Source organism: Stegostoma tigrinum, chromosome 15, assembly GCF_030684315.1.
Source record: "Stegostoma tigrinum isolate sSteTig4 chromosome 15, sSteTig4.hap1, whole genome shotgun sequence".
Classification (NCBI taxonomy): Eukaryota; Metazoa; Chordata; class Chondrichthyes; order Orectolobiformes; family Stegostomatidae; genus Stegostoma; species Stegostoma tigrinum.
In genome coordinates, this window is record NC_081368.1 from 42372430 (window position 1) to 42387694 (window position 15265).

The 15265-nt window shown below is 41.2% G+C and overlaps 1 long non-coding RNA gene across 1 annotated transcript; it reads right to left on the minus strand.

Moving 5' to 3' along the window:
• Positions 1 to 274: 274 nt before the first annotated feature.
• On the minus strand, positions 275 to 11089 carry LOC125458938 (uncharacterized). The gene is made up of 3 exons (XR_007248925.1): positions 10821 to 11089; positions 8608 to 8756; positions 275 to 461 (listed from the first exon to the last, which is right to left on the minus strand). It is a non-coding gene; the product is annotated as an uncharacterized LOC125458938 (long non-coding RNA).
• Positions 11090 to 15265: the final 4176 nt, after the last annotated feature.

Sequence of the window (15265 nt, forward strand, 5' to 3'; positions counted from 1 at the left end):
GGAAAGTATAAGGGAGTGAGTTAATTTGGCACTCAAGAGGAAAGAACAATATAGCTGTGTTTAAAATTAATGATAAGCTATGGAGTGGAAAAGAGCATTACGATGGAAAGTTTGTCTGGAGCAGAAGTGAAAGAAGTAACGCCAACTCAAAGATATGCTAAATTTAAGAATTTGAATGGTAGATTGCATTTATTATGTTTGGTAAATATTGCACTGAAGATAAAGTGATAAAAAACAAAAATTAAATACAATTTATGATTTTATTGACCAATTCACATGATTTTTTTTCTCATTTTGCTGTGTATTAAATGGATTTTCCTTTGGGATAAAACAATCCAGTTTATGTCACAAGTTTGAGAAAATGATAACCCAATCTTCTGGAAAGATAAAATCTTATTGATGTGATCAAGTCATGATTGGAGTTTCAGGTCCATTCCATTTCACTGGTATTTTTCCTGTAGCTATTAATTTGAAAAGAAAACACAAGTTCATATTACCAAAATAATAGTGCCCAGGACTGTGTCAAAAGTCGCACATTTTAGAAGTTTCTGATGCCTTCACCCTAGTCTCAAATTGAGGGATTTGCCGTATAAGAAAACATACTGTAACTATACTCCTAGAATCATGCAGCACTGAGGGAACCAATCAATCAACTTACCTCTTCTGGCTCTGTGGTAGAACAATCATATCCATCCCATTGGCCTACTCTTTCTACCAAACCCAGCATCCCTCCAACTCCCTTTTGGTAATTACAATTGCATGTACTTCTACAGACCTGACAAGCAAACAGAGTATATTAGCAGCACTCAATTAATTGAAGGATTCCTTGCAAATGGATCAATAATCCCATCTAATCTTCTCAATTTTGAGAATGTACAACATATACTACAAATGGGCTACATGTGAACAGCATGTCAGTTATGCCTTTATTAGTTAGATGTGTGTGCCTACTTTTCACTACAGTCTATCCTTGCTCTATCCCCTCCTGAATAAAACAGCCAGCCTACTGCTTATGGGACAACCCTAGCACCCCGCAGTTTGTTAACCACAACCAACTATGTAAATAATATTTGCCTTATTGCCTTCTTCATCTTTTAGCCAATCATATTTTTGTGCCCCTCATTACCAGCCTCCTGCCAGCAATATCAGTTAGTCCTTAACGTAATTTATCAAAGTTCTCAGAAAACCTTTAATAATTTTGAACCACTCTATTAAATTTGCCCTTAACCTCTATAGCTCAACGAAAAACAATCCCACCTTTTCCAATCTCTTAATCCAACTTAAATCTTTCATCCCTGATACCATTCTAATAAATCTTCTTTGAGATCTTTCAATTTTTTTCTCCAAAATGTGATGCCTAGGATTGGACACATCACCTGAGATCTAACATTGAATTTGAAATGTTTTTCTACACCACAGCAGTTACACTTCAAAAGAACTTCATTGACTATAAAGTGCTTTAAGACACCCAAAGGTTGTCAAAAGTGCTGTGTAAATGCAGAGCTTCTTTCCATAATTTCCTTGCTTCGTGCTTCCTATTCTTCAGAAAGTCAAGGATTCCTTATGCTGTATTAGTAGTCTTGTCAGCAGGATTTGTGCATCTGGACCCTGAGGATCTCTTTTCCGTGCCTCCTTTAAAATGGTATCATTTAGTTTATATTGCCACTCCTTATACTTCTTACCAAAATGCACACCAGACTTTGCACAGTTGTGGTTACTCTGCTGATGGTAGAATTTGATCCCAATATTTTACTTTCAACAAAAAATCATTTTTCTAAATCTTTTTACACACTCAAGATATATTTTCTCTCACCAAATATTCAATGGTTTAAAGGAATTTTACTTATGGGGATTCTAGTGGTTTTAATTTTGTTTTTACTGAATTACTTTTGACACAATAAAGGCCCACACCCTCCAGTTTTAACTGGCTGTACAAATTGTTCTAATAAAATTTCAAAGTGTACTCTGAGCTTCTCTACAGATTGACCTCTAAAACAAATAAATTTATTCACAATTTCTGCTCCAATGGTCTACACTGCAATTTTTTAAACTACTCAGGTTACAAATTCCTGGCTTTGATTTGTTGATCTCAGTTGGGGGATAACTGGCAATAAAATTGGTATTATGATTGATATTTGGTTAAATCAAATAGAATTTGGCTACAACGTCCACTTTGATCGTCTGTTATCTGATGTGTAAGACTAAAATTGGTAAAAGACTAAAGTTTTTATCATTACATTATATAAGTTCTCTTGGAGTGAGCGCTGTAAAATCAGATTTTTTGAACTCGGATGCAGATTTGCAGCACGTTCCATTTGGTCACTAGTGTGAGACTTGCATCTAAATATATCAAAGGATTCATATCTTCAGAAACTTCAGATTAGACTGCCACGTGTATCTCCTTGATCTGTACAGATCTGAATTAGCGACTCGTCATCCTGTGGTGTGAAGTGTAACATGACATGAGGTTTCCTGGTCAACTCATCTATCTACATAATGTTAAAATATGTTTGCCGCAAGTGTCATTCTTCTATGTACGTATATTAAGGGAATTGATAACTGCCTTGTTTCTATGGTAATACACTTCCATTGTAATTTTTATGGAAAATAGAATATGAAACATACAGCTTTCACTGAGTTGAAGATTCACTCAAATCCACAGAAGCTGTGTTGGCATCAAAACTCATCACTTTAATGCCTTAACTTTCATAACTGTCAAAGGACTATCAAAGTTGTCAGGGCTGTCAATGATCTGCCAACAAACTGTTAAAAGTGTTAAACAACTTAACATACATATGTTTGTTTCCCTAGGAGATTACATGTAGGAATTTCAACATATTGAATTGTTTTGAAGATTTTTTTTAAAAGTTAACAATGCCGTCAATACATGCATAATTATGCCAACATGGCTTCTGAGGATTGACTAGGATGGATGCTATGTGAGCTAGCATTCAAGAGGGAGGTGAATGGTAGTTGTGGGGCAGGAGCTGGCACTATTTTGACATTAGGGCTATATATGGCCAGGAAAGTGGATATAGGGTCATGGTTTGTTGTAGGGTATGAAGGGCAATGGGAGTTGGTTGGGAAGGTGGAATAAAATGTTAGAAAATTTATGAAGAGCCAACGAGATGGCTAAAGGAGGAGCGAGAGGCATAGAGAATTTGAGGTGCAAGGATGAGACATGGGGATTATATAGGAGTCCAGGATGTTTGTGGAGGAAGGCAATGTGTGCAGGGGAAGGGTATGTGTGTGGAGTGAAGTGGAAGCATGTGGAGAAAGGGGATGTTTGTGGGGAAGCGAATGTATGTAGGGCAAGGGGATGTGTGTGGGGGGAAGGGGATGTGTGTGGGGAAAAGAGATGTATGTGGGGGCTGGGGATGTGTGTGTGCAAAGTGGATGTGAAAGGGATGTGTGTAGGAGCAGAGGGTGTAGGTGGTAAGGGCTGGAGAGATTTTTTTGGTTTGATACCTTCCGTGGCATTGGAGTTTGAGTGCAGGGTGGCTGGTTGTGTCCCCAGCCCACATGGCTGGCCAGGAGCCTCTGTCCCTATTCAGGATCAGATGCTGAGCCTGCGTCAGAACGAAAGCTGCCCCACACCAAAATGAAAATTCAACTTTCTGGGTCACTGTACTCCTAGGTTGCTGTCTGCAGAATTACAAAAGTTCCCGTCTTTCCATTCCTGACCCAGGAGCAAAAGTCAGGGTCACTGCTTCTCTTCGGAGAACTCTGGGTGCATGGCTGCTGATGCCACCAAGAAACTGTTAACGACAGAGGAGCACCACCATTTGTCCTTCAGTCGCTGCTTTCAAAGAAAGTCCTCACAGTTGGAGCTTCATAAGAACTTCACAAAACAGACACGATGTCTTCAGAGCCACTGCTCCACCTGCCCTCACACACACACACGCCAGTGATGGGTCTGAACCATCGTAAATCTGGAACTCAGGACCATTCTGTTGGCAGGCTGCAGGTGTGAAGCTGTCACCCCACTGTAATCCAGAGACAGTAGGAATTGCAGATGCTGGAGAACCTGAGATAACAAGGTGTAGCTGGATGAACAAAGGAGGCTAAGCAGCATCACAGGAACAGGAAAGCTGACGTTTCAGGTCGAGACCCTTCTTCTGAAGAAGGGTCTCGACCCGAAACGTCAGCTTACCTGTCCCTCTGATGCTGCTTGGCCTCCTGTGTTCATCCAGCTCTATACCTTGTTATCTTAAATTTGTAATGTACCTACATCTGATTATGAATGCCCTTAGGTGGTGTCTTTTAACAGTCTCACTTGGGTGTTTGCAGCAATGTTCGTTTTCTGCTACGCAGATGAGTGGCTCCAAATCAGCCTGCAGGCTTTTTTCTAATAACATACTGTGCTAGAAGCTTAAAGTCAGTGTACACTATTTAAAAAACACCCCAGACATTATTAAGTTATAAAATATGTGCACTCTGATGAAAATGCAAAAAAGGTGCAGAATTGACTTTGACCATCTGTAATTGAAAATGAGAAGCTAATTCCAGAATACTACAAGAGATTGCACATTTAGATCTGCAGTCAAATGAGTCATCTACTTTCAATGTGAAGGTACCACCGAATCTCAACAATGCAGAAAGAGGCCATTTGGTTCATCTAGTCTGTGCTGACCCTCCAAAGAGCATCCCACTGAGACCCAGCCCTATCCCCATGACCCAATAGTTCCCGTGGCTAATCCACCTAGCCAGCACATCCCTAGACACTATGAAGCAATTTAACATGGCCAATCCACCTAACCTATACAGCTTTTGGACTGGGGGAGGAAGCCCATGCAGACACAGGAACAATGTGCAAGCTCCACACAGAGTTTTCCAAGACTGGAATTGAACACTGGTCCCTAGAACTGTGAGGCATCAGTGCTAAGCACTGAGTGACTATGCCACCCATGGGTAGTCATATTTCTTTTCTTGTCTGTGCTTGTCAAAAGTCATTCAGAGTGTGTGCACATAATTTCAATTTTCCACGAGTGCAACACAGAATAGAACGTCTCCACCCCCAAGCTGGTAAACTCTGAAATTGTGGGGTGGCACATTCTTGACAAGGTGATGACTTTATATTTGAAGCTGGAATGCGCCACGATTGCTTCATACTTAATAATCCTTACGTGCTTAAAATATCTTTATTTAACGAGGCCAATGAAAGGCTATTGTAGCATTAATTTTAACAATAAAGTTTTTCGTTTGTCACATGTCTTGTGCTTACTGCTTGGTTATTGCAGAGCCCCAGTCTGGATTTATGATTCACAGGTCATCGCTTCTGCTTTGGACATTCTTTACATTGTTCAGTTGGCAGCTGGCCTTGCAAAAGTAAAGAGCTTCCCCGTCCACCTCTCCTGTTTCTGAAAAATTCTTCTTGAACCTAGACCCCTCGCCCAACCTGAATCCTCACTGTCCTCCTGAATGGATCCTTGATCCTGTGCTTCCTCACCAGGCAGTGTTGTGAGGTTGCCGGAGCCACCTGCTTGAATTTGGTAACAAGTCTATACATGCACAAATATCAGAGGGACAACTATCTGAACATTTCAGTTCTTATTCATTTTGCTTCGAGCAACAAAAACTTTGTTAGATAAATAATTTTCTTTCCACAACAAATCTCTGCAGGGAGAAGTCAGTTCTTTTTATTCTGTTGGCACGTGTATATGTGTGTGTGTGTGTGTGTGTGTGTGTGTATGTGTGTGTGTGTTTGTATATGTGTGTGTTTGTGTGTGTGTGTGTGTGTGTGTGTGTGTAGTGACAATCTTTGATTGGACCAGATTAACAGCTCCAATTAGGGAACACATATTCTATGAGGTCCACCTGGCTGACCTTGTTACTATCATTACACTACCTATCATAACAAATATGATCAAACAAATGCATACTAAAGTAGTTTACTGTTGTATAAGAACACTATGTAATCTCTGGATCAGATTCAGCTATAACATGCTGTGTTAGTTTCAAAGTTTGCTATAGACTGCATTGAAGACAACAGTTTAGTTGCCAAGGTGGTATTGGTTGAATAGCCAACTAATGTCGTGCTGACATGAAAATTCCTGTGAATCAATAGGATGGTGTTGGTGTGGTGTAGGTTTTCATTATGGAATGCACATTGCATGATAGAAGCCATGGAAATTTTTATGTTGCTTTTGATGCTATTCTGTCACCACAAAGCAAAAACAAAGATTGCTTGATTTATGGGCCCAAATCTTAAATGTTTCATGTTTGAACAGTTTGGACTGGTGTTAATTACAGGAAAAAGTATTTGCTTTACCTGCCAGTATCTTTTCAAGCAAGACCCCCATTTCAGAGAGTGAGAAACAGCATAGAGAAAGGTGGACTCATTGAGTTAAAACAGTAGGACAACAAAGAGCAACTTCTGAGGCAGAAACAGTGCAGGGAGAGGCAGATCTAGCCAACAGGAGTCTCAATGGGAAGAGGTGAACATGTGAGAGAAAGGCAAGCCTGGTAGGAAGGGGTGGACTTGCCGGGGAGGCGTGGACCCAGCAGCTATAAGTGAACCTGGTTGAGGGTGTGGCAGCTGCCAATCCACATTGAGACATGGAGTTACTTGGGATCTGTAACACTTTAAGAATCAAGACCTTTTGTTAAGCTTCATAAAAAAATCAAATGACAATATCAGAAGAAAGCCAAAAGCTGATTATTGGTGAGTAACTGTGATTAAGGAGAGGGTGTGTGGTGTTGGACTTGAGAACAGCATTTGTTAGCATTTCTTAAATAACCGTTAGTTCTCACCGGCAGATAGGAAGTAAGAAAGTAATAACTCCATTATTTGTTTTACCTTTACTTGGTAAGGTTTACTGGATTACCAAAAGTTTAACTAAGTACAGTAATTGTTTGTGAGAAGAAGCACTAATTTAATTTAATAATTAGTTAAGGCATAATAAAGATGGCTCAGCAGGAGCTGTATTGTAAGTATATAATGTGAGAATTCCTGGACACCAGTCTGATCCAGAGCGAATACTGATCCAGCAGCAAGTCTCTGTGACTCAAAGTGTTTCAGCTCAAAGTTTATGAGGTGGAGGCAGAATTGCAGATAGTACAACACAGCAGCGAGATGCAGAGTTACCAAGGCTGATCCAGACAGTGGTCACATCTTTTAGGTTAGGATCTTCTGATTTGGTCAGCAGTCAGGGAGAGAGGGGTGTAACTGTGAGTGTAACAGTTATAGAGGCCCAGCAGGAAGTAGAACAGGAGCCTCAGTCTTTGCAATTGTGCAACAGTTGTAAGAACTTATGCAGCCAGTATGGATGAAAGCAACTAACTACAACACCACACTACATTGGAGTTAATAAGAATGTCATGGTAGTTGGGGGATATTATAGTCAAGGAATTGACAAGGTTCTCTGCAGCTGAGCGCAGGCTTCCAGATGACTGTGTTGCTTGCCCATTACCAAGTTTGGGACATCTGCTGTGGGTCATGGGGCATGTGCAATGGAAGGGGAAGGAATCAATAGTCATAGTCCACCTAACAACCAATAACATAGAAAAAAACAATTTGTGAAGAGGGCGTAAGGAGTCTGCAGCGGGTTAAATGAGTGGCATATTTTTATAATAGAGAAAAATGTGAGCCTGCACATTTTGGTGAGGTGACAGTAAAGTAGTATGTTATTTAAATTGAGTAAATTTCAGAACTTTTAAGGTACAGTGGGTTCTGGGTATGATGGCTTATGAATCAGATCAAGTTAGCATTAGGTATAGGAAGCGATTGGGAGGGAAAATAAAATGTTATTTATTGCAAAAGAAATAGAATACAATGTAGGGATGTTTCACTAGAGTTGTACAGGGTGCTATTGAGACCATATCAAGAACCCTCTGCCCAGTTTTAGTTTTGATACTTAAGAAAGGATATCGTTATGAACATTCTGTTAGGAGCGTTTCAGAAAAGAGTACGGGTGAGGGGTTATTTTATGAAACAAGGTGAGACAGGCTGAGGCTGTGTCAATTGATGTTTAAAACAAGAAGAGGTGATTTTGTCGAGATGTGCAAAATCCTGACTCAGACTTGACAGGGTGGATTCTGAAATGATGTTTCCTCTTGTGGGAGAGAACAGAACTACGGCACACAGTTTAAAAATCGATGGTTTCCAATTGAGAGACTTGAGGATAGTTGTTTTACTCCTGGAGGGCTGTGAATTTTGGAATTTTTTTTTCCAGAGAGTGGTAGAGCCAGAATTATTGTATATTTTTAAGGTAGAGTTAGATAGATTTTTGACAAACAAGGAATTCAGAGATTGTGAAGTTGAGGCCACAATCAGACCAGCTCTGATTTTGCAATAGAATAGAATGGCTTACTCCTGCTCTGAATTCCTTTGCTTGTATTTTCCAATGGTTCCAGGCTTAGAACTTCTGCCATAGACACCTGGTCAGAGCAATATGGAGCACAGGAGAGGCCAAGACGCACATCGCTGTCTTGGTCCTGGCTGCTGTATGCTGGTAAGTAAAAGTGAAATGTCGTACAGCCTCTCATCATCAAGCTCTGCCTCCTACAAGCCAAAGTCCCTACCTGCTTCAAGAAGACCACCATCATCCCCATCCCCAAGAAAATGCATGCAATGTGCCTTAATGATTACCACTCGATAGCTCTGACCTCAATAATCGCGAAGTGCTTCGAGAGGCTGGTCATGACCCACATCAACTCCGATCTCACAGCCGGCCTCAATCCCCTCCAATTTGCCTACCGACATAACAGATCCACAAGATGCCATGTGCCTAGCTCTGAGCTCATCCCTGGAACATCTGGATAACAAAGACACCTATGTCAGATTCCTGATTATTGACTACAGCTCTGCCTTCAATGTAATTACACCCTCTGGACTGATCTCAAAACTGTGTTTTCCTTGTTTGTCAAAACCTTGGTCTCTGCACCACCCTCTGCAACTGGAATGAGTGAGGATAGGTAACTGCACCTCCCCCACAATAACACTCAACACTGGAGCCCCCAAAAGATGTGTCCTCAGCCCCCTATTCTACTCCCGGCACACCTACAACTGTGTTGCCAAATTTCAAACAAATGCCATCTACAAGATTGCTGGCGACACTGCCATAGGAGGGCAGATATCTAACAATGACTGTGATCTGCCTATACTGCTCGTAAACAAAGCTTTTCACTGTATTTCGGTACGTGGCAATAAATCATCATGTTAATATGAGTGTATGAGTGAACGTTCATTTCTGTAAGTGGGTAGGCTGGGTGATTTAAGTGAGCATGCTGGGAGGATGCCAATTTAGTAGGCTGATAGGGAAGTAAGGTGTGCCACTTTGATTAAGTGGCAACATGGTGGGGTGCAATCTGGGCAGGGTGGTGGGAAAGTAGGGCTAAGCTAAGAACTGGGCTGCACTTGAAGGGTTAGGTGTCTAAGGTGACAGTGTGTTTGAGTGATGCAATAGCAAGACAACAGCTTGCTAGATTGGTAGGGTGACAGCTGTGCAGAATGCTATCTGAGTAGAAGGACTGCTGGATAGGATTGCAGCTGGGTACAGCAGCAAGGTGCCAAGGCCACGGTGGAGCTGTTGAGCTTTAGTAGCAGGGAAAGTGGAAATAGAATATCCAGGGGAAGTGAGGAGAGGGATCAGTTATAAATAGGAGTTGTAACTGGTTTTAATAAGTTAAACATTCCCCGAGTAATTATTCATGCAAAAAGGTTAGAACTTACAAATGACTCTGAATCTATAGAATAGAATACCCTTTATTGTCACGTGTACTCTGATACAAAAGTACAGTGAAAAGTTTTTACAACTTAGGTACAAATACTTATTGACAAATCTTGGGTCCAAAGAGGAATAAAAGGAAAAGGAGTAGCATTACTTAAAATTTCCAAAAAAAAAGATAGAAATAAAATAGAACAGAATTAAAGATTGACATTACAATCTGGTAAAGAATTTCAAATTGCAGAAGTTCAGCACGTCATCTGACTGCCTGTGCTAGACCCCAGTCCAACAATTGTCCTGCTCCGCTCCAGCACTCAACTGCACCAAGGTAACTAATACCGCTCCTGGACTTGCTTTCCTGCACGCTGCTCCAGGGCTCACTTCCCTCTCACGCTGCTCCGGGACTCACTTCCCCTCGCGCTGCTCCAGGGCTCACTTCCCCTCGCGCTGCCCCGGGACTCGCTTCCCCCTCGCGCTGCTCCAGGGCTCACTTCCCCTCGCGCTGCCCCGGGACTCGCTTCCCCCTCGCGCTGCCCCGGGACTTGCTTCCCCCTCGCGCTGCTCCGGGACTCACTTCCCCTCGTGCTGCCCTGGGACCCATTCCCCCTCGCGCTGCCCTGGGACTCGCTTCCCCTCGCGCTGCCCCGGGACTCGCTTCCCCTCGCGCTGCCCCGGGACTCACTTCCCCTCGCGCTGCCCTGGGACCCGTTCCCCCTTGCGCTGCCCCGGGACTCGCTTCCCCTCGCACTGCCCCGGGACCTGTTCCCCCTCACGCTGCTGATGACTTCTTCCCCACGCATTACTCTGGGACTTGTTTGCACATGCACTGCTCTGGGACTGCTAAAAATAGAGAAAAAGAACAGATACAGCCGAGGAGCTTTGGGTCGGAGATCCTACCCTGCTGTCATACTGCTGGCAAAAGCTAACTCCCATTTGGGAACTGTGACAGAGGTACTGGACACCTTGGCATATTCTAACATAATCATCATATCAGGAGTTTTGAGCAGTCCCAAACTGTATCCCGAAGGCTGTGCCTGATCTCTAAATACCTGGATTCATCCAAATCAGTGGGCACATTATTGCCACAATAATTAAACTTATAAATTAGATCAACTGCTTAATTAAAATGCAAACATATATGTCAAGAATTACCTGTCCTTCCATGAAGGCTTCAAGCTGGTATCCAAGTTCATTAAGGCAGAAGCCCTCCAATATTTCATGCACACATGATTACTTTTCATAGAAGCTGCTAAGAAGTGAGCACTGCAAAACCAAACAATTAGGTCAGCCATCATAGACAGAATGCAGGTGGAATCAAAACAGAAGATGCTGGAGAAGCTCAGCATCTCTGGCAGCATCTGTGAAGAGAGAAACAGAGTTATGTTTCAAGTCCAGTATGTCTCTTCTTCTGAATTGCTCTGGAGTCATACTGCACTTGAAATATGTGGCAAACTTTAATAAGTTTAAAATTAAAGAAGCTTATTTATTCTCAGTTGCTCCAAATTAATGCATTACTACACACTTTTACAGATTACTGTTCATTTAGTCTCTGATTTATGATCTCTGGTCTCCCTTATGGCAGGCCTGTAGTTGCTTGAAGGTATTCTGTAATTCAAAGTTGAATTAACATTCTTGTAGAGTAAAAGATTCACCAAGTTGTGAGGTTTCTTGCCATTGGATACTGGCAGCTTGATGTCTTGTCGCTAGACCAAGGCCTGGTTCTCAAAGGAGATTTCAACTGGTGTATTTTATAAGCAACTGGAACTGTCTGCAAGCAGCCAATTTTTTAGGCAGACAAGAAAAATGGTCGTTTCATAATGTGCCTTTTCACAAAATCAAGGACTTTTGCAAATAAAGTATTGTTTTCACGTTGATTTCACATGCTGTGCTATGGATTAACATTTCAAAGACCCATCCAGTCCAGCCTGGATGGGAGAGACTTGGTGACAGAATAGAAAGTTGATCAAGGCTATTCACTTGTGTCTGTCTAAAACTGAACTTTAATTTTCCTTCTTTCCCGGAATGAAACATACAGCCTAGAAACTCCATCATCCTTTTCTGTTGACTCATTTTCAATGAAGAGATATATGACTTCCACATGTTGTTGGGAAGTACTCTCACATTTGACTATATTTGATTAAAGTATTCACAGGATATTTGATACTGTCCATCACACAAGCACCAAAAGTCACATGATTAAAGCGTCCATCTAGTTTGCTGTGTCCAAGTTTTAGAAGCAGTGTCTGAAAGTTCATAATATTGATATGAGGGCTTCATGTTTAATAACTTATCCAGGCTTGAGATTGAAGGATTGAGGAAATACCTGTTGTTTCTTTAAAAATCAATGAAAAGATCCGTTAGGACTATTCTTACATGGCATTTCTTGGAGACCACATGGTTTCTGATAGCTTCTCTTCCTGGTTGTTTAAATTCATTTCAAGGGAAACACCTGTTTTGTTTTTACAACAGGGATCGATGAAACAATTTTATGGATGTTGTGAGCTGTGAAGTAGTCGAACTAGAGATAGATAATGCTATCATTTTGTTCATTTCATAAGACTGAAGGTTCTAGAGGGCCTAATACTGACAACATATATTTGATATTAGAATACCAATAATTGGAAAGGCAAAAGGGAAAGACAGTTTTCTCTACATTGTTAGATTAAAATCACTTTGGCAGTTGCTCAGATATTTTTGGAGATGAAAAGTCTGTACCTGAGTAAAATGCAAGAAATATCCAAGGCTAGTCTATTAGAATTGTTGTACAAATTGGAGCTTGAATTAAAAACTTGCAACAAGAAGACAGGCAGCTATGATTGCTCAAAAACTCAAGCCATTCTGCTTTATCCCTCGCAATCGGAGAAAAATAGCAAATGGGAAGAAAAGCAAGGAGCCCTGGCTGAGAAAAGATAATTGTAAAAACTCCCAGGGTCTCCTCCTCAGGCGAGAAAGGAAGATACTGATGTTGGAATTGATATCGGAAACCCTAACTGTTTGCATTGCCACAAGGTGAAAGTTACCTTTGTGCGGATTGTTGGAAGTTGCAAGATAAAAGGTATGTGGTTTATTATGATATATTAGGCCAGATGAAGACAAAAGAGCCTTAGCTCAGAGTATAACAAACTAAGTTGTAACTCTGATCAAGTATAACCACTGCTGTGAGTGAGTGAAGGTAATGAGGTATCTGAAAGTTACGGGGCATTCTTGTCGAGAAGAAAAGCAATTCTGTATTTTTTAACAGAGGCAATTAAACCTATAGTTATACTTAAGGCTGAGTGATAATGGGAACTGCAGATGCTGTAGAATCCAAGATAACAAAGTGTGGAGCTGGATGAACACAGCAGGCCGAGCAGCATCTCAGGAGCACAAAAGCTGACATTTCGGGCCTAGACCCTTCATCAGAGAGGCTCTGATGAAGGGTCTAGGCCTGAAACGTCAGCTTTTTGTGCTCCTGAGATGCTGCTCGGCCTGCTGTGTTCATCCAGCTCTACACTTTGTTATACTTAAGGCTACTGGAACTATTCAAACTCTTTCACTGTATGTAGACAGTAGAAAATGCATGGATATGGATAGTTGGGTGAACAGGCAAAAACTTAAGTTTAACATGGTTAAGTATGAGATTACTAATTTTGGTCAGAGGAATAGAAAAGCAATTTATTAAACTTCAGATTGCAGAGGGATCTGGGTGTCCTTGGTGCATGAATCTAGGAAACTAGTATGCATGTACAGCAGGTGATAAAGAAAACAATGACTTTTTGGCATTTATTGTCAAAGAAATAGAGCATAAATGCAGGAAAGTGTTGCTGTAACTTTACAAGCATTAATGGGACTGAGCCTGGAGTATTGCAAATAATTTTTGTCCCTTTACTTGAGGAGGGATGTTGTTGGATTTAGCATCGGAGGCAGCTCAGAGGAGGATGGCTAGATTAGTTTGAGAGAGAAGGGGCTTGTTATGAGAAACAGCTTAGATACTTTTTGGAGTTTAAAACAATAAGAGTAGATTGTATATAAGATGCTAAAGGGGATTGACAATGTAGACAGAGAGAGGATGTTTCCTCTTGTGGAGCAATCTAAAACAAGAGGTCATAGTTTTGGGATAACAGGGTAGAAGATTTAAAACAGACGAGGAGAAATTATTTCTCTGAAAGGATCACAACCATATGGAATTCACTACCCCAGACTCGGTCAGTGCTAAGGCATTGGGTAAATTTAAGGAGGAGATAGATCATTTTAATTGGTAATAAGTTGAAGGGTTATGGGGAATGGGTGAGGGAGGCAATTTTCTTGTGGTAGTATCACTGCACCGTTAATCCAGAGATCCAGATAATGTTCTGAGGACCTGGGTTCAAATTCTGCCATGGCAGAAAGTGGAATTTGAATTCATTAAAAATATCTTGAATTAAGAGTCTAGTGATGACAAAGAATCCATTGATTGTCAGGAAAAAAGACTATCTGGATGACTAATGTCCTTTAGGGAAGGAAACTACCATCCTTACCTGGTCTGGCCTACACTTGATTTCAGATCCACAGCAATGTGGTTGACTCCTAACTGCCCACTGGGCAGTTAGGGATGGGCACTAAATGCTGGCCTAGATAGCAACTCCCTCATCCTATGAACAAATAAAGGAAAAAGAAAGAAAAAAAGTTCAATGCAGTAACAAAAGTGGATCTCTACCCAAGTCCTTGTTTGGGAGACTGCACTGACAAAGTTGGCAGTGACAGATTTCATCATAAATAGATTCGTTAAAGAGGCACCGACAGATTTCTTTAGCTGTCCAAGTGAAAGAGATGCCAGTTGATTTTTTTATCACACCAAATGATGGTTTCCAATGCTGAGTTTGTCATTTGAGCTAAAATTTCCCCAGCCACTTTCTAGACAAAGATGAATGAAGTGATAACCATTTTACCTAATAGTGAGGTTTACTTTGATGTTATACTGGTATAGTCTCTTACCAAGTCAATTTAACAATGACCAAGTCTATCTATAAAATTACAAACAGCTGAATTGGTAATAAACCATGCCAAAAATCAGTTAGTAACAAGGTGAGTATTTAAAATTTTGTCAAGGATCTGTAGGTTATGGGTGAGGCTGATGAATTGCTTGCAGAGCTGCCTTGTTCTCATTCAGATGTTTTGCCACCATGCGAGGTGACATCATCAGTGGGGCCTCCGATGAAGTGATGTTATTCTACTCTTCTTTGAATTTATACCGCATACAAACTCTTACAAGTCAAAACCATAAATGACACTACTCACTATAACGGACCAGACAGTGTAAATTCAAAGCAGAGTAGAATAACATTGCTTCATTGGAGGCTCCACTGATGATGTCACCTAGCATGGTGACAAAATGGCTGAGTGAGAACAAGCCAGCTCAGCGAGCAAGTCAACTACGCCAGGGTGAGTATTCTACATGAGGTGTATAACAAGGCAAGAACAAGTGCTGCCAAGAGCAGCAGAAGTAAAAACCTTGGTAGAGGGGGACTATCTGCTCTTAAAACTAAACAAAAAATATGAATTTTTTTGAGGATTTGTGATTTCTTTCATATATTCGTGCCAAATTTCAGCACAGTAGCAGCTCCACTGACAGAGTTTCT